This window comes from Choloepus didactylus, chromosome 7 (assembly GCF_015220235.1).
Source record: "Choloepus didactylus isolate mChoDid1 chromosome 7, mChoDid1.pri, whole genome shotgun sequence".
Lineage (NCBI taxonomy): Eukaryota > Metazoa > Chordata > Mammalia > Pilosa > Megalonychidae > Choloepus > Choloepus didactylus.
In genome coordinates, this window is record NC_051313.1 from 55,243,754 (window position 1) to 55,263,481 (window position 19,728).

The following is a 19,728-nucleotide window of genomic DNA, read 5'->3' on the forward strand; positions in this document are numbered from 1 at the left end:
AGTAGATTTGTTTCTGTTTTTCTTTAGGGAAGAACTTGGCAGAATTTCAGTCTAAGCAGTGTGGGGAATATTAAAATGCTCCAGGGAAATGTCAGTACAAAATGTTGATGTCTTTGAAACTTGTGAGATTGATATGTCAAACTTGGATAGAGACCAAAACTGGATGAAGAATTTTAATTCAAACTACACTTAACTGGATTTACCTGTGCCCATTCTCTCTTTTAAGATTTTAATTTGAATTACTGCCCTAAGGGCAGGCAGGTGGCTGATAGCCAGTCAGGAGCATTTTTGAAGCCTCATTGAGCAAGGTATATGACTCTATGCTCTATGAAGAGTTAAAGAAACATTCTACAGTGCTTAGTTACACAATTCACTTAGTCTCATAAGGCAAATGTTTCAATCATCCTACTCTCCTCCCTCCCAGCCCCCATCCTGTACATGTTTATTGGGTACTACAACCTACTGATTCTACTTTAAAAACACCCCAAAATATTAGTTTAGGCCCTCCTCATCTCTCTGATTGGTGTGTGGTGGCTTACCTTGAACTGAAGATATTATTAAAGGTTTCTTACTCTATTGAGTAGAACCAAAGACATTTCTACTGCATGACTTTTGTTGTCTAACTCAAAGCTCAATGTCCTTGGAGGGTTCCAGAACATCCTTCAGAATGCCCAAGAAAACTCTTTCTCAGACTCATCTGAACATGTCCTTTCTCTGGTGAAAAACTTTGAAAAAGAGTCTTCCAAGGGACACTGTCTTTGACTGTACAATAAAGCCTAAACTCCATAACTGAACATAGAGGCCCTTTGCTATCTTGTCTGCTTTTCATACTATTTCCAGCCCTTTCCGACCACTAGACCCTCCAGTGCACACACTCTACCTATACTTTAGCCACTTTCAATGACTTCCTATTATTCAAAAGCATCACATCCTGTAATGCTTTTGGGCCTTCACACATAACTTTCCTTCCATCTGTATTGCACTCCCTCTTGTCACCCACCTATCTTGTCAACCTCACGATTCATCTCACTGATCAAAGCCCATTTAAAAATCCTTGTCTCTGTAGCTTTCTTTTCTCTACCAGGACAGAGCAGTTGCTCTCCATCAGTTCATACATATGTCTGTCTTCCTTTTACCACATTTCGTAACAGTTGTTTTGTCCTGTGTCACTCTCTCTCACTCGATCGTTGTTAGCTCCTCAACAAACTAGGATGTTCCTTAATTCTTCCGTGTCTCTCAGGTCCTGGCATAGCAGCACCTCAGTAAATACTTCATGACTGAATAAATGAATGAATAAAACCACCTGTTCTATAAGAACTTCAGATCCAAGACAAGTACTGGTGAAAATGCATATGCAAAGAGGATTCTATCAAGATAATAAAGGATAAAGTCTGAAGTATATAAGAGAAAAGAATTCACTTGCTATACATTCACCTGAATAGTGAATTAATTCACATCTGTTATATATGCAGCCAATGTGTCAAATGCAGAGAATAAAGGTTAGGAAACACTGGGTCAATCTCTAAGGGCTTGTCTGTGCCAGAGAGAGAGTCCTTTCACTTTCCCTGCAAGGGTGGCTGAAGATGACAATGTGCTTGGAATACTAGCTGAGGAGGATATCAAAGAAACAGCAGAAATAGGTGGTTAAGCTGCTGACATTATTAAAGGGTTTTTCTCTAAACTAAGGACACCAATAAGCTTCTACAGAACAAATTTTGAACTATTTGATCAGATGCTTCTATTCCCCTTTGGAAGCTGTGTCGATCTTTCTGGGTCTGTGTGCATAACGCATAACATATGTCCTCACCAGGATTGCAAGGTCATTGTCTACGGGACCTATGATGTTAGCTGAAGTATTGTGGGAGTATTGTTAGCTGAAGTATTGACGAAATTTAGGGGAGTTAAGTGAGATATATGAAAAAAAAAAAAATCCTCCAAAGCCTGTGTAAAACAGGCCAGATGGCATAAGTACATGTTCTACAACAGAAAAATATAAAATTCACATATTTTAAAAATATGAATGAGTTAGCATTAACCAGTAACTAGGTTCTACTTTTGGGATTTTTTTTCCTTTTATTTTTTCTGGTAATGAGGATAGAATTGAGAAGATACTGTGTACATTTCCTTATCTGTGTTTGGTTTATAACTAAAGATAAAATGTCTTTAGACCTTAGAAATCAGAAGCTGCAGATTCTTGTTCTGGTTGCTTTAGCACTAACATATAACTTGTCCGCTGTTAAGGAAGTCATTTAACCTTACTGGGCCTTAGTTTCCTTAGCTATGAAATGACAATGATATCAGCAGCTTATGATTCCACTCAAGGATCAAATGAGATGCAAGAATGAAAAGTCATGGGTAAGTCTGCTGTAGGTATACTTGACTTGATGAAAAACAAGCTATAACTATAGTTTCCATTTTAAAGGATGCTATTTTCTTCCCTCCTTGACCACTACATTTAAAAAAATACTCAACAAACATTTTTAAAAATAACTAAAGCCATAACTTCAGGGCATCAATCAAAAATAACCTAAAACAAGCATCACAGAATTGTGGTGGAATGTTTGATATTAGTCTCTAGGGATATATTTACAAGCCCAGTTTGTTGGAAGCTGAATGCCTTGTGTGGAGAGGTCAAATACGAATTCTCCTGGGAGCTGATGAACTACCACTCTCCCATGAAACAAAACAGCTGACTAGAGCTTTCCATCTGGTTAATTTGTTCTGTGGATACTAACAAAGAAAAAAGTTGTTCCATATGATTTTCTTGGAGGGATTACATTCAGAATCATGTAAATTATGGCAGTTATTACTAGAATAAAGGTAAAATATAGTTCATGGTAATGTGTAAGTATAACCATATTTTATCAACCTTTTTATTATTTTATAAAATGCAAATTTAGGATCCTTAAAAAATACTTTCGCTTGATATTTCCTCATGCAGTACAAGAAAATTCTCAAGACAAAAAGTACTGCCTTTTAACATGAAACTGGATTATCCAGATCCCTACTTACTACTTTTAAACTAATCAGTAGGCTTGTCTCTACAATTACTATCCCAAATGAACCAGAGGGATGTAATGAATTGTGCCTCATACCCATAATCATTTCAGTAGGTGTAAGTTCGAAGTCTGTCCTTCTATTCTCTGCTGCATTTTGCCTAGAAAAAGTGTTCTGGGAGAGCAAATCCAGTCTTTAGGTTGCCTCAGTGTCTCCACAAAGGCTTGCCTGAGGAACTGAGTTAGTGCCAGGGTTTAGTATAGGAAAGAATTGAACTAAAAGAGATATTGTACCTAAAAGTATTTAGTACTTGGTAGGTCAGGATAAGTGTTTCTTGTATATCAATTTGCCAAGTAAATCCAGTTTCCCACAAAGGAAGTCTATAAGGACACTGAAGGTATCATATAAATCAGTAAAGATTCCCTCTTCTGCCCAGTACATTCTCCAGAAAATTCACGAAGTATGCCTTGGGGGACTGCCTCAAATTGTGTCAGTGTTTATGATCTTCCTTTCTATTTGAAGTTAACCTCCTTCATGCTCTTAACTACTATCAGTATCTGAAAACTAATAGTGGGTTCTCAGCAGTGAGAAAGGGGCTCCAGTGATGCATCCAATTACATTTTTCTATCAACTTCATCTTGCATCTAGTGACAGATGTAAGCTACCTAGCAAGAAGTGTGGTCATGGTTATAGAAACCAAGGCTGCCAAGGACTGAACCTGTAACCTGGGCTGCATCTGTAACATGTAATAATCAGCTAAATAACCCCCACGGGGCCAGGCATCTGGATACATAGGATCTGAAGAAAAAGTTGCCATGGCCTGGGAGAAGATGCATTATCAGCATGGAGAACATGCTAATTGCAAAAAACTAAAACTACAAGTCCACATGATATAGAATAATCAAACACAAATGATTTTCTATGATTTTCTTTTAAACAAACATGTTTTTTTAAAATTTAAGAAATAAACCATTTCTATGTTGTAATACATAGTACTTGATACTGTCCAATAAAATGAAGCATGAATTTTATTTTGAAGATCAGATTATATATTCTTTAATAAAGTCTATGAAGCAGTTTTTAAAAATCCATCACTAACTTAAATAGCAACTCCAGTTAAAGTTAGTTAGGAAGAACTTTCAGTCATTCAACTAAGAGCAATAAATTAGATTACACAATCAGTCATCTCATTCTTTCCCGAGAATATGCTAAGTCTAACCATATAATATATTGACTTTTATATATCCTGGCATTAATATGTGCTATAGATTCTGTTGGTTTATGATCATCTTCAAATTCATAAAACACAATGATTAAAGAAGAACTCATTTCTGGACCTTCTCAAATAAGAAGCATCTGTCTCCTCTGGTTTTAAAGCTGCAGACATTTTTGAATACTAATGTTATGAATGCACATTTGTAAGTTGTACTATTATGATTATGATATATTTAATGAATTATTATGATACATTTAATGAAAGCCCTTTTTGTTTTCTCTTAGATATATTTTATATTTTACCTCATATTATAAATGTTTGGGGGTTTGTTGTTTAATTTTTTTATAGCCAAACTGTAAGCTCATTGAAGGCAACCATTGTGTTTTATTTATTTCTGTAGTGACTGGAGCTGGTCAGTGCCCAACACTTACTGGGGATCTTAAAAAATGTCCTAGATAAAACTTATGGTAATTTTTACAGGAGTTCTACTTTTATTGAAATTGATAATGGCTCAAGGCCAAGAAAATGGGCTGTAGCACCTTTCTGTCTTGGAATTTTCTGTTAGAAGACGTCATCATGATTCGCTAGTGACTAGAAACCCTCTAGGTGAGAGTGGGGTGAGCATCCTTTCCCTGATATCCAGGGAGGAGACTCTAGAGATGGCACCTTTCTTACTTGCAGACCAAGTGAAAGGATACAAGGGTCCTACTCCTTTGTAAGTCTACAAGCAATTTGGCTGACAGGTATTGGTGTGGAATAGGGATTCACTTTCTCAAAAACAGTGGTCACTGCAGGCTTTATACTCCCACTGAGCCTGCAGAGGGCTGGGTGGGGAAGGGCTACACTTCTGAGCCAGGGAGCTCTCCCAGGCCCTAACCCCAGGCACTGCTCTGCAACCCAGCAGCCCATCACTAAAGGCTGGTCATGAAGCACATGCATGTGCCCCTTGTATGCATGAAGTTGCTAATCTGCCTCCAAATTCTTAACTCTCGGGTGCCATTTTCAGGGTTTTGGGGGGACAGATACAGTAAAACATTATTTAAAAATTCCATTATCAGCATCCATTAGACATTTTGGCAAAAGCTAAAAACATGGGGAAAAAACATGACATTTATAGTCTGCCCTGCAAGGTATGTTTAAAATTGGAAATTATGTCCATAGATAGATGGTGCTTTAAGAGCAAATGAGACAGTTAATATCAAAATGCCTTAAGGTATATTTGAGGTATTCAAATATAAACATTGCTGAAGAGGAAAGCCTATAGGAAATAAAGTAATGGTAGATGAAAAATAATAACATTTTAAGAATATACATAATTTCTTATCCTCATAGTGATGTAACATATGGTACTGATTAAAACCAAACTTTGCTTACCATCAGAAGACATCCAACTTAAAAATACCTAAAGTCACTCTTGAAGAAACCATGTGTGACAAAGGGCAAGAGATGTAGTGAGATTTACTTTTCACTGTTAGTCTTTTGCACCTTTTGAATTTGTGCCAAATGCATGAGTTGCCTTTTCTGAAACTTAAATGAAATCTTAACCCAAATAAAAATACTAAGCTTATTTGCTCAATTTACTTGTTCTTGATCATGGAACATAAGACCAGGAAAGGATAGATCAGTTTCAATACCTCATTTTACAGACATGGAAACTAAGTCCCAAAATTGGGTATCCATTCCACTAGTAAATATTCTTTTCCAGAAAAATTTGGAAAAATGGAACATAACTTCTAAAAAAACATTTTGCAAAAACTTTATAAAAAATTTTATAAAAAAATTTTATAAAAAATACCCACACTGGTAATCCCAATTAATTTTAACAAGCTTCTTTTTAGATGAGATTATGAGTTTGTAATAAGTGACTTATTTGGGAGTAGTTTTTAAACTACAAATGGAAGAGACTTTCTTTACAATCAGCCAAAATTTGATGCCATTTTAGTGACCCCTTTACAGACAATCTGGCATATACCACCATTTTGGTCATTTTACACAATTTGTTTTTCAAATTGAAGACATGGGAGAAACAGAAGAGGAAAACAACTATTTGTAGGGAAACTCAGGAAAAGGAATCAACCCCTATGAATATGGTACAAGGTAATGAGAGATAAGGCCTCTTAATGCCGCAGTCATTTTGATATCTTCCCTTCCCTATAAAAAGTTCACTTTGGATCCAGGCCCATTTTTTACAGAACTATCAGGTCTAGGAGGGATATGTGAAGTTGTCTAGTTTGTTCCCCTCATCTAAAGAGAACAAAAACTGATGTCCAGAAAGGCAAGTGGGGTTTGTTTTTATGCTGATAAAGCAGTTAGTGAAAAAGTTTCAACCAGGATTCAGACTTCTAGGATCCTAATAGAAGCCATTACTTTTTTTGTTTATTTTCATAAATAAGTGTGTGTTTTGGGGGAGAGGAGTTCATTCAAAATGGCGGCTTGTTTACTGCTGTGATTTTTCAAAAATAGAAAGAAAAAAGATGAAAACCATTTCCTTATTTCCATCCCACACTCCAGATTTTAACTGTCAACCAGGTAACAGCCTCATGGGCATGAACAGGCAGGTTTGATCCTTTACTGAAGCTGTGCCTCCTCTAGCTGTACAAGAGGAAACAATTATCTTCAAAGGGAGCTCCATGTCCCGTCCAACATTCAAGGCAAGTACTTTTCTTTTTGCTTTTGTTTATTTTAGTTATTACTGGTTTACTGTGGGATTTGGGCAGAAATGCCCCAAACCACATTTGGTTTTCTTTTCTGGATCCTCACCTAATAAATGAGATAGAGGTGTGTGAATGAGGGTGGTGTGTGTGTCCATGTGGATGTATGTGTTTGTGTGGTGTGTGATACATGTGTGTGTAGTGTATTTCGGTCGGGTGGTAGAAGTCGATGTTAATTAGTTTTTCCAGTATTTATGTCTGAAGCAAAATAATTTACCACCTACTGGAATGTAATTTAAGAAGATAAAAGGCAGAGCTATTGTGCCAGTTTGAATGTATTATGTCCTCCCAAACGCCATTATCTTCAATGTAATCTTGTGTGGGCAGACTATCAGTGTTAATTAGATTGTAATTCTTTGAGTATTTCCATAGAGATGCACCCCACCCAAATGTGGGTGGTAACTCTGATGAGACAATTTCCATGGAGGCATGGCCCCACCCATATAGGGTGGGCCTTGATCAGTGGAGCCATATAAATGAGCTGACAAACAGAAGGAACTCAGTGCAGCTCTGAGTGACATTTTGAAGTACAGCCAAAAGAGACATTTTGAAGAAAGCACAGGAGCTGCAGATGAAAAACATTTTGAAGACGGCCATTGAAAGCAGACTCGTGCTCCGGAGAAGCTAAGAGAGGACAAATACCCCAAGTGCAACTAAGAGTGACATTCTTGAGGAACTGCAGCCTAGAGAGGAATACCCTGGGAGAAAGCCATTTTGAAACTAGAACTTTGGAGTAGACGCCAGCCACGTGCCTTCCCAGCTAACAGAGGTTTTCCGGATACCACTGGCCATCCTCCAGTGAAGGTACCCGATTGCTGATGTGTTACCTTGGACACTTTATGGCCTTAAGACTGTAACTGTGTAACCAAATAAACCCCCTTTTATAAAAGCCAATCCGTCTCTGGTGTTTTGCATTCTGGCAGCATTAACAAACTAGAACAGCTATATCTTATAATTTGATAATAACACTAATCAATAATTACCAGCTATTCTTTTGAAAAGTAAGTTTAAAAATGTGTTGCTAGAGGAGGAGTTGACCATTTTTGATTTCAAGCCAGCTTTAATTTAATTTTTATCAGTTCTCTGTCTCAGAGACCTAGGCAAAGTTGGATCTCAGCATCCATCAAAGGAAAATGATTATAGTCAAAGTACTCACAGTCCTCACTCAGCAGTTACAGGTTTACAGCATTGGAAACAGGACACATGGATCTCAGGGTGTTTACGTTAATCCTGTGTATAAAGTAGGGGTGGGGGAGGAAATCCTTTAGTATTCCCTTGGAGACCAAATGTTCACAGTATTAGTTGATAAATATTCCTTACAATTTAGTGTTATTTTACTTTTCACCCTAAACACTGCTTGATATATAAATTCTTAAAGAATACTAAGATGTCGCATAATGAGAGCAGAGATCTTTCTTGTCTTGGTCAGGGCTGTGTCCCTGGCACCTAAATCAGAGCCGGCACAAATTCGTGTTGAATGAATGCAAGAAGACAGAAGTCAGATTTTGGCCATAGACTCTTAACGGTTTAGCACTAAACAGAAGAGTAAAGCCATTATCTCCCATTTTATAAATAAGGAGGCAGACTTGGAGTCATTAAATGACCTATATTGTAGTCACAGTGCTTTCTGTGACTTTCATAATCTAAGCTCTTTAGCATAGCATTTGAAACCTTTCACAGTCTGGCGTCTGCCTTGGTCTGGCTCTTTCACTTCTTAATCCTACAGTATCAAGCAGTTCTCTGAACACACTCTACTTCAGTTCTGTAGGTTTCACAAAGCGTTCTTGAGTGCCAACTCTGCACCATCCATGATGTTTGGCAGTGAAACTAAGACATGACTAAGACCCATGAAAGTTTACATGCTGATATGGGAGAGAGTCACAATTTTTTTACTCTGTTACTTTTCTATCAGATTAGGACTCTGGCTATATATTCTCATGGCTCATGGTCATCATACACCGTATGCTTTATCTCTAGTTTACTAGTCTTTCCTGCTCAACTGTAAGCTTCAGGCAAAGCAGATACTATGTTGTACAGATTCCTGGTGTCTAACATATTATCAGTATGTGCTGAGCCCTCAATAGGAGGAAAGGAGGAAAGGAGGGAGAGAAGACATGTAGAAATACTTGGAGGTATATACAAGGAACTCTGGGAATTTCAGGAGATTTCTAGAACACTTCAAATAAGGCTCCTAGAGCTGTGCCTTGAAGGTTGGATAGAAGTTAGTCAATAAGAAAAGGCGAGAGAAGGTTCATAAACAGAGGGGCTGTGCAGTCATGCAGGTAGTGAAATAGCATGGCTCGGGGCGTGGAGCACAAGCCAGCAAGAACGACTGTGGCTGCTTGAAGGATTGCACCCGGAAGGCAGAATTTGTTCCACACATCGATAATAGAAACTTGATATATAAAACCAAATCTTTTTACTTACCAGAGCTTTAAAAACTCAACTACACATTGCTATGAATATATTTATGCTACTGTTTTCTTCTTGGCCAACTGAAGACTATATTATGAAAGCAGGTTTCTCTTAGTTGGCATTTCAACAATTTTCATAACAAATCAGAAATGCTTTTTTGAATTAAGGAGTGTATGAGAGAACCTCTCATTCCCCCAGGTTTCTGTGCTTACCTTTTAACGTATTTGGAAAGTACTGGGGATAAAATCCCTCCCTTTGCTCACTCACTCTACCCCACTTGAGAAGTGATTTAGTTGCCGAGTGGGCAAAGCCCACACTGTTTCTCCCTCACTCCATTGGAAACTGAGAGTGCACAGGCTTAATCTGTACTCCTCTTCCTGGAGTGAGCCTGCTGCTGCTCCCCCATACCATCAAGGCATGCTGTGGACTGCAAGTTCTCCACCTGCCACTGGCAATAAGTTCAATTCAGGCTGCAAGTAGGAGAGGCTTGGTCTTGGACACAAGCTTTGTTTTCCAATCCAGCTTTTACACTACTAAAGGGACAATTTGGCCCATATATGGCACCTATGTCTCTTTCTGAATTGTTTCAGAACTCTGAAAGGAGTGGTACATGGGTAAGCAGAACCTTCAAATCCACACATACGTTATGCTAAAGGTGGTTTCATTCTCAAGGCTGTTTGTTGCACTGGTATGTATGCATACAGCAGAGGGAGAGGGGAGAGAATAATATGTAGGCCATATAAGCTAATTATAAGGATATGAACTTGAATAATCAAATATTCAGTTGTGAACTCAACTACATATATATATTTAAAGTAGATAAAATGTTTAAAAGAAAATATGCTGAAATAGTAAAAGTAGCTGCCTTTTGAATGAGATTTTGGGTTGGTTTTAAAATTTTTTAAAAGTTTTCAGTACTTTTAAGCACACTGTATAATGTATCAATTTGATAATAAGGAAAAATAAAATATTGAGTAAAATATTGCAAAAAATAAAATTAGAATAAAATTGTTCAATTTTTCAAAAATTCTAGGCCAGAGATTGGATTCTTTTGTAATAGTGTAAGTATAAAAATGTTAAAGGGAACGAATGAATGGATAGAAGGTAATTACAAGACCAAAAATCCTTTTTCATGATAAAAATCTTAATTTAGGTAGTGTAGCAGCTTGTTATCAGATGCTTTATTTTCTCAAATGCAAATTTTACCCTTGAATCTGTTAAAGAAGTGTTGATCTTTTTGTGAAGAAAAATTCTTATCCCAGATTGCAAGTATTGTTAGTTCCATACTGAGAGGCAGTTGTTCAAAATTTATGATAGAAAACCCATTGTCCACAGGAGCTTCATGAAATGGTGGTCATCAGTACAACAATGTAGAAATTAATTATATGAAGCAAATTGAACATATTGACTGAGTTTTCTGTAGATACTTACTGGCTTAGTTATGTTAAGTATTATTCAGTTATGCTAACTGATAAATGAATGAGTGAATGCATGTGTGAATGAATGAATTATGTTTGTATGATTTTTAATTTCTTAAAAAAAGAGGAGAAATAGTTTGATTACCATGATCAAGATAAGTGTTAACACTTTTAGAAAGTATTATAAGTCGTGTGATGATGACATGTTGCAGTAAAAAATCATTAAAGAAAGTAGAATCAAGCTATATAACTATAACCCCAAAAGTCCATTTACCCACCCAACTTCCACACCACCATCTCAAGTGCTATAGTTGCAAATGGAAGTGGAAATAATGCCAAAAAATGTATTCTGAAATAATGTGATGGGAGAATCTGATACCTAAAAATGAGCTACTGAAAAATTAAGCTCAGAATTTCTTTGGTGAGTATTGCTCTGGCAATATGAATATGCAGAAGAATTTCTCAAAGCTTTGCTCACTATCAAGTGTGGTGGGTTTCAGAACCAGTAGCGACAGGTTTATATCAAGAAATCACTAAAATGACTATTGTTATTATTACTCTAATACAAAATTCTACAGGATGGTTGTTACTATCCCATCTTTAAGGTCAAGCACAAACTAACTTGTCCAAGTTCACAGACGACTTCTGTGTCAACCAGACTTCAAATACTTGACTCCCTTTTCTAAATCACATTATTGCTCTTGCATTAACTTTCTAGCTCTGTTTATTTATTTGGTGAGTCCAAAACTTCTTGTGGTTGAGAAACCCCAGCATCTCAGGTGAGCTAATGAGTCCCTGTGAGATTGGATTCACATTAACCTCATCAGATATCTGTACTTTCAGATAAACAAGCTAATACCTTGATGAAAATAAGGTACCCAAATTGGAGCTCAGAGAACAGTCATTTCAGTGGCGAACAGGTTGCTTTCAGTTTTCGCTATCCCAGCATTACCTAAAGAGAATAAATGATATGTGGGTTAGAACAAGTACTATTGAATATATATATATAAAATTAAAATATACATTTTGCATATATTGTGAAATATATATGTTAATATATTGTGTTTCCAGTGGGCTCACAATCTAATCCAGAGCCCTTTGAATAGAAGCTCACCCTATTATATCCATTATTTTCCATTTCTCATCCCAGATCTCATAGTTTTCTGTTTCCCCTCTCCATTTTTAGTTGAGAATACATCAAAGTGGAACTAAACATGGACTTGGGAGGAAAATAGTATTTTCCAGGGGACAGATCACCTATGCTGAGATCTGAAAGGTGAGGGTGACTGAGGTTCTACCTGGAAGGAGGAGGTGAACTATGTCTATATGCAGAGTGCTCCATAGAAAAGCATCTGTAGGCCTGACAGAAAAGAGGCGTTGGTCTTGTTTTTTAAGTTGCTGAAGGGCATTCAGCATTGCTGAACAATAGAGTGTGAGAGTACGTGGAGCTGGGGGATGGGAGGTGGGCATTAGTGCAGCAGTAGAAATTGGTTTGGAGAAGAATGTAAAAGCCAAATTATTCAGGGTCTTGATTTGTAATAATCATAGCCCTTGCTCTGTGCCAGGCACTATTGCAACTGTTTTACATATACCATCTCATTTAATCCTCACAACAAACCTAAGTGGAAGGTACATTGTTATCATTCCCATTTATAGACAAGGAAAATGAGACATATAGAGGATGAGTGACTCTCTAAGTTCACCAAAGAAATGAGTGGCAGAACTGGAATTTGAACTCCAGCCAATCTGGCATGAGAAAGCATATTCCAAATCCTTGCTCCTCAAAGTGTGGCCCATGGGCTAGTAAGATCAGCATCACTGAGAGCTAAATAGAAATGCAAAAACTCAAGCACCAACCCAGACCTACAAAACCAGAATCTGCATTTTAGCAACAACAACAAAAATCCCAAGGTGGTTCCTGTGTACCTTGAAGTCTGAGGAGTTCTGCTGTAATTCACCATACTCTACTGCCTCTCTTTAACTCTGAAAAGGGAGTCTGGACATTATCCTAAGGTCAGTGTAGAGTCAGGGAAAGATTTGAAATATGGGACTGGCCAAATCAAATTTGTTTTTTAGCCCAATTATTTTAGATCAGTAACTCTGGCTTCAGTATGGAGAGTATAATGGAAGAGGGCAATTTTGGAGGCAGGGAGACCAGTTCAAGGGCTTCTGGTAAAAGAAGATGGCAGTCTCAAAGGGGGTGGTGGTGGCAGTGATAGAGGAGGGAAGTAGATGAATTTGAGGTGTTTAGAAGGTAGTGTTGACAGAACTTGAGATTCTTTCCACGTATGCATTCAGAGGGTAGAGTTGGTTTATCCTCAGTTACTGGATTAAGCAACTAGTTGGATAGTGGTATTATCTGCTGTGCAAAATACATTTGGGGAGTGGAATAGGATGTAGGAGAGGGGAATGATGAGTTTAACTTTCGGATTACAGTGATGAGGTTTGAGGAGATGTTGGGACAGTCATGTGGAGCTTTTCAGTCAGGGAAATAGAGACGGGGCAAGGAAACCACGTAAACTACTGGGACATTTTGGAAGGGGGCTTGAGGAAAATTCTATGTCAAAATTTTTTACTGGCATGCTTTTGATGCCCTCCTCCCCCCAAATGTATACACTGGAGTACAACCTGTTCCAGGCAGTCCTGTATTCAGCAGGCAATTGGACAGATAGGTCTGTAGCTCAGGAAAGAGACTTTAGAAAGAAATAAAGATTGTGGATTACTAAGCATATAGAATAGATGATGACTGAAGCAGCAAAATTTCCCAGAAGGAGGGTGTAGTGAGAAGAGATTCTAGTATAGAGGGGAGAGAAAAGAGGAATCCACAAGAGATCCAGAAAAATGTCTTAGAGATGGGAGGAAAACCAGAAGTGTGAGATCATGGAAACTCAGAGAAAAGAGTGTTTCATTGTGGGAAAAGTGGGCAATAGTGTAAAATGCTTTTGAGAGAAGTTGATAAAGAATAAGATTCTGTTGAATTTGCCAATAGACTCATAGTTGCTAACCTTGATGAGGCTTGGGGAAAACTGATGAGTCTAAAGCCATACTGCAATGGACTGAGCAGTAAGTAGGGGGTAAAGAAATGGAGACTTTTAAGAGAGTGTGGCGGTCTCTTTCAAGAAGTTCAACTATGAAGGTGAAGAATGAGGTTACCTGAGAATCTCAGTGAGGAAGGAGAATCTTTTCAAGAAAAGGGAAGACTTGAGTATGTTTGAAAGCTGACGGAAGGAGCCAGTAAAGACGGAAAACTGAAGACTGAAAAGATAGTCATCCCTGAGGTGGTGGGTATAAGGGGCACTAGTTTATATCTTTCTTTTCCTTTTCCACTCTACCCATGGTGGGTAAGGGGATTCTGAAGTATAGCCAAAGAAAAGGAAGATGCCACTATAATCAGCTGTTCCATATTTTGGGGTATATGGAGTTTCTTTCTTCTATCACCTTTCTTTGTTTAGCAAAATCAGAATATTTCCACTACAGCCTTTTAACCATTTGGCTCCAGGATATGTCTGAGACTGAGGGCTTTGGCTTTGTGGAGAAAAGTGATCTGTAATTGGGACGCCAGATGATATTCACAGATGGATTTCAGGCATCCATGAATGTCCAGCAATGTCACTGAACAATGTCTTTATTATTGTTTTTTGTTTTGTTTTTGTTTTCTGGGAAGAGGGTTCATTGTTCCTATCAGATTCTAAAAGGGGTTTATGATCCCAAAGTGGTTTGATGTGGAGATCACCCCTCAAGCCGATCATTTTGGAGGGATTTGAGATACTTTGGCAGGAAGGAGTCCTCCTCTTCAAAGCCCCTTCCAGGGTATCAAAATATGACAAGAAAAATAATGACAATCAGAGAGGAAAGAGGGAATTATAAGAATATGAAAATGCGAGCTTGTTTGACATCTGACTTAAAACTTCCCATGTGAAACTCAAGTATTTGCTTTTCATTTCTAAAGAGATCATGTACCCTAAACTGGAAACATAAAAAATAATCAAACTCTCTCTAAAATGTCCTAGAGAAACATTTATTTTCAGTATTATACTAGAAAGTTACTGGGCTTGCTTAAGGAACCCAAATTAATCCAGCTTTACTCAAAATGTTGTTGGCAAGTGTAATGAAAATAAGAGGTAAACTTGTCAGTGAGGTGATATTACATTAAAATAGAAAGCTGCTACTCTTGTTTAGGTAGAAGTGTCCCAGAATTGGCAACTAATGATAAAATGTGGGATAAATAGAACATGTGTAGAAAACATACATCAGAGTTTACCTTCCCCATCAAGCAATTTGGATTATAGCATTAGGTACATATCGTAACAAGTGTCTTAAGAAATATCTCATATGATACATATGTTGGCAATATTAGTGTTAAGCTTTAATACTTATACTCTGCTAATAAAAATGCTAGAATTTATATATAACACTGTCTGTGGATATGAAATGGCTAAAATGACTTGAGGATTTTCTAACATTTTTAATATAAGAATTACACATTTTTTAAATGATTTTTCTTAGTTCCCACATTTCTGAAGCACTAATTGACAGCTGAGGAGCTGCATTTGATTTTCAAATAGACGACAGACACCAAAGTGGGTATGACTGAAATAGTGAGGGAGAAAGCATAAACACATATGCAATGCATGCTTTTGCCTAAATAAATCTATCACAGATTCAAGATGTAACACTTCAGATTGTGTAGTATATTGTATATCTGTGTGGGCTAGACACAGACATTTTGATTCAATCTTAGGAACCCTAAGATTATGAGTTGTTTTTATGCCTGCTTCTGGAAAGTAGACAGATTTTTCTTGAACATAGCAGGAATCTCATTAACTCGTTTTACTTAAAATGTGTAAATGACTTCAAAATGTGCTCTGGAAGTATATATCAGCCATCAAATACCCTCGGTGATAATGTTATGTATTCAAATAAGTCCCAGAATCTGCTCCCACACGCTTTTTTTAAGACAGTGAAGCTATACCCCCAACGTATTTTGACCATTTCAGGAAATAAGAATTCAACTCCAGAGAGTTAATCTGGAGACTATGTGGTTTCCATATGCATGCCGTCAAAATGAGAAACCTAAAAACTCAGCATATCAAAATAACTGTTGGCTTAAATGACTTTTAAAACGTTTCAAAGATAGAAACTTCAAGATTTGTATTTACTTGTCAAGTAAGTTTTCTCTTAAGCAGTCATTAGAAAGTTTATAGAAATCACTCGTACTTAAAATTATAGGAGTCAAAATACCACATAAACAAAACAGAGAGGAAATGTTAGGAAAAAAAAATTACTCACTTTTTCTTAAAGCTTCTTCCTGTAATTTGAACAGTATGAAGTAAGGCGAAGATACAGTATTTTTTTCCTCCAACACATAAAGAACAAAGAACAGAATGAAGTGCTGGTGCTATCCGAGGTCCCTCCCAATTTCAACTTTGTAGGAGCAAATAGGAGGGTCAGTATGTTTCCTCCAAGTCTTGTGACATGCAAATAGCTAACTCCTACTAGGCTGGAAAAGCATTCCTTGTAAATTTTTACTTAAAATTGCAAGTAACAAATTCTCTGCAAATTATCCGTGCAGGGATATTCTGCCAGGATTAGTATCTGAAATATCTGGATAAACTCCAAATAGCTTAAAACATAGTGTGGGGGCGTACACACACACACACACACACACACACACACACACACACACACACACACACACACAAGAAATTCCACTAAGCTACGTTAAGGGCGTATTTATAAAAAAAATCACTAAGAGGACAGTGTATTTTCTGTTTTCTTGATTCATCTAGGTTTTGTTTTGTTTTCTGGTAGCTCTTAGAATCCTATTTAAGTTAGTGGCTGAAATGTAGAGCTTTTCTATTGAACTGTCTGGATATTGATGAGGTCCCATGTTCTCACCTGCTGAGTTCTCAGTGTCTTGAGAGATGAGCCCAGGCTTGTGGCCTCTATCACTGCCTTCTTGGGAAATTTGGGAACTTTGAGCCTTGTGTGGATTTGAGCCGAGTAACAAGATAGTTACCTGCTTCCTGGACTTGCATATTTCCCTATGAGTTGGCAACAATTGTTATGTCACATCCATGGCTGTATGACTTCATTTAAGCACAAACTCTTCTGGTCTTCTGAAATCATCACTTCAAAACATAGAAAGTAACTAGAGATTTCAAGATTTGGATTTGTAATGTTTGGATATCGAACTAACCTAGAATAGTAATTCTCAGTGGGTCACATTGAGCCAGAAAGCAGGTAAGGGACATTTGCTCATAGAATCATTATTTGAGGCTATTTTTTCAGTTTGGAAGGTGGGGTGAGGGAAGAAATGTTTTGCTTTAACTCCATTTATTCCCAGACCAAATCTAAACTACCCTTGTTCTAAGTGCTAAAGAAATTGTATGTTAATATTTTCTAAGGTCAAACTCAGGTATACAATCAAAGGACCTGAGCTGGGGAAATGCAGAGCCAATCAACTCTATGCTTTATTATTCACTTGACTTTGGTGATTAAAACATTATGAAAACACGGTGATTAGCAGCAATAGATTCTGATTCAGTGAAAGGACACAGGTACATTCAATTAGTAATAGATTTCAATCCTCATGACACCACTGCTAGATAGGCATTATTTTTCTCTTACAGGTGAGGAAGCAGAGTGTCAGAGATACAAAATTGCTTATATCCCCATCTAGTTATGGGTCATCATCCTTTTTGTTTACACCTGTTTCCTGAGAGAGTAGCCTGCATTAACTATTTCAGCTTCCAACCCTCCTCCCTCCTTGACCTCCTGCAATCTGCCTTCTACTTGGAACCATTCCAACCCCTCAAAAAATTTCATTAAGATCAGAAAAGATATTAATTAGCAATCCAAAGCACTGTCTTTAGTCTTACCCGAAATTTCTGATCTCTGGCCATATATATTTCCTTTTGAAATTTTCTTCCCCTGGTTTCACTAACTTATACCCTCTTGATTTCCTCCTCGCTCTCAGCATCCCGGGGTCTTCTCACCCTTTGTTCGTGTCACCTAGAGTTCTGACCTTTGTTCAGTATGCTTCTCTGTATGCTCTCCATAGGTTTCCTTATCAAAACAATTCACAATTATATATTACAACACCCAAGTTTGTGTTCTCAACTGACACCACCCTCCAAGGTTCCAGACCTGTATCCTGTTGTGTACTGATCTGTCTAGAGATCCTTAGTATCTCAAGATCAGCAACCCCAAATAAATCTCTTCCTCTTCTCCCCACTTGAAATCTGATAGTCTGCTATGTTCCCTGTGTTGGGCATGACACAATCTTCCACCCAAACACATCATCTTAGACTCTTCTGTATTCTGCTTCTTTAACTTAATATACCAAGTGATTTTACCATCTAAATATCATTTTTTAACATGGCTATGAATAATGGCTGCAATATAATGAAATATATAATGGAATAGTGCTGTCTCTCTCTGATTTAATTGCTTTCTTCAACACCAAAAGTTTCACTGAGCATTTGTAATGTATGAATCACAAGAACTTAGTTTAAAGTGGGAAAGAAGGAAGGAAAGTAATCTAGAGCATTCGCTTTAAGTTCATTTACATTTATTAGGTACTATTTAAACAACCATATATTCTATACTAACCATGGGTCATGATGCCTTCAAGCAATTATTCAACCTTGAAGTCTATATATAAAGTAAGGATAAAGGTTACATTTTAGATGACTACAGACAAGCTCAGGAAGAAAACCTGATAAAGATTTTTACTTCTTAACATTGAATAACAAAAAATATCAGAAAAAAACTTGACTTTCTGGGGGAGCAGTGAGATTTTTATTTGGGACCTGTGTGTCTTAGCCTGACTAGCTAAACTAGATAAGGGGTTTTCTTTGGCAGCTGAGCACATGAATAAACAAAGAATTTCAGAACCAAAAAGACTGTTTCACTTCTACTTGGGCTAGAGAAAAAAAACAGAAAAAAAAAATTGTATGCATAGTTTTAGTCCACATTTCACTTCTCAGAAAGGGAAGGCATACTGTAATTTCACAAATAATAAAAGCATTTTAAAGAATTTTGATAAGTTGTCAAATTGCTTTCCAGAATGGAAGTGCTCTTTCTAAAAGACAAATCTGATCACCTTATTTCTATGCTTAATTTAAATCTTTTAAAGTCTCCCTTGTTTTCAGGACAATGGTTAAACTTTTTAGCTTAGTACATAAGGTTCGTGATCCACCTCTGGTCTCACCATCCTCAACTTGCACCATTTCCCCGGGTCACCTTTCTTGTCATACTTTGGGTTCCCCAAATCTCAGTATTTCAATTTTTCATGCCATACTTGTGCACCTCCTCTTCCCTGCCCAGAGGGCCCTCTTCTCCTCCAATTTTCACCAGGATAATCTTATTTTCCTTTCAGGATTCTCAGATCAGGGATTACCTCCAGTCTATGCAATTCCCCTCCCATCTGCATCTATGCATGACCAATTCCGAATCTCATTTTTTCTTATAGGCCCCTCTGCTTACTTCTATCAAAACAATATACTTGTTGATTCTTGTCATCTCCTTGAAAGCAAGGCATACACATTTTTAAAATTTACATTTCTATCTTTAGTACTTAGCTGTCACGCAGGATCCAGAAAATTGTGGAGCCAAGAATTTAAATTTACCATATTCTCCCTTTCTTCCATCACACCATTTTCATAATCTCTTACTTTTTGCTCCTCAAAACAAATACCCAGGTTAAGTCTTAGTACTAATCACTGAAGAGGAATCAGATAGAGGTGGAATTACAGGCAGGGCTGGTAAAACAAACAATAAAATACACAATTGGGAACTTACAAAAACTAAACAGAAACTTAAAGTATTTTTCCTTTTTTGAGTATGATGTAAATAGAATAAAAATGATGTTTCTGAAAGCCAGGAGTTACTTCTCAAATGGTTTCGAAGAAGTCTCTTCTGGTTTCTATTATTTATTCTCTTGTTTTCTTAATAAGACCTTCAAGGC

General features: G+C 37.3%; 1 protein-coding gene across 2 annotated transcripts in view; it reads right to left on the bottom strand.

Annotated features, from left to right (window-relative positions):
* The window catches only part of FHL5 (four and a half LIM domains 5), a 43,307-nt gene extending 25,010 nt beyond the window's left edge, over window positions 1–18,297 (bottom strand). Inside the window, exons 1-3 of one of the 2 annotated variants that reach the window (XM_037842706.1) lie at window positions 16,047–18,297; window positions 11,617–11,709; window positions 8,081–8,154 (exon numbers count right to left, since the gene is read on the bottom strand). The gene's annotated coding sequence lies outside the window, so the exon portion shown is untranslated. The remainder of the gene's footprint in view (window positions 1–8,080; window positions 8,155–11,616; window positions 11,710–16,046) is intronic. The other variant, XM_037842707.1, reaches the window with a different exon arrangement.
* Window positions 18,298–19,728: the final 1,431 nt, after the last annotated feature.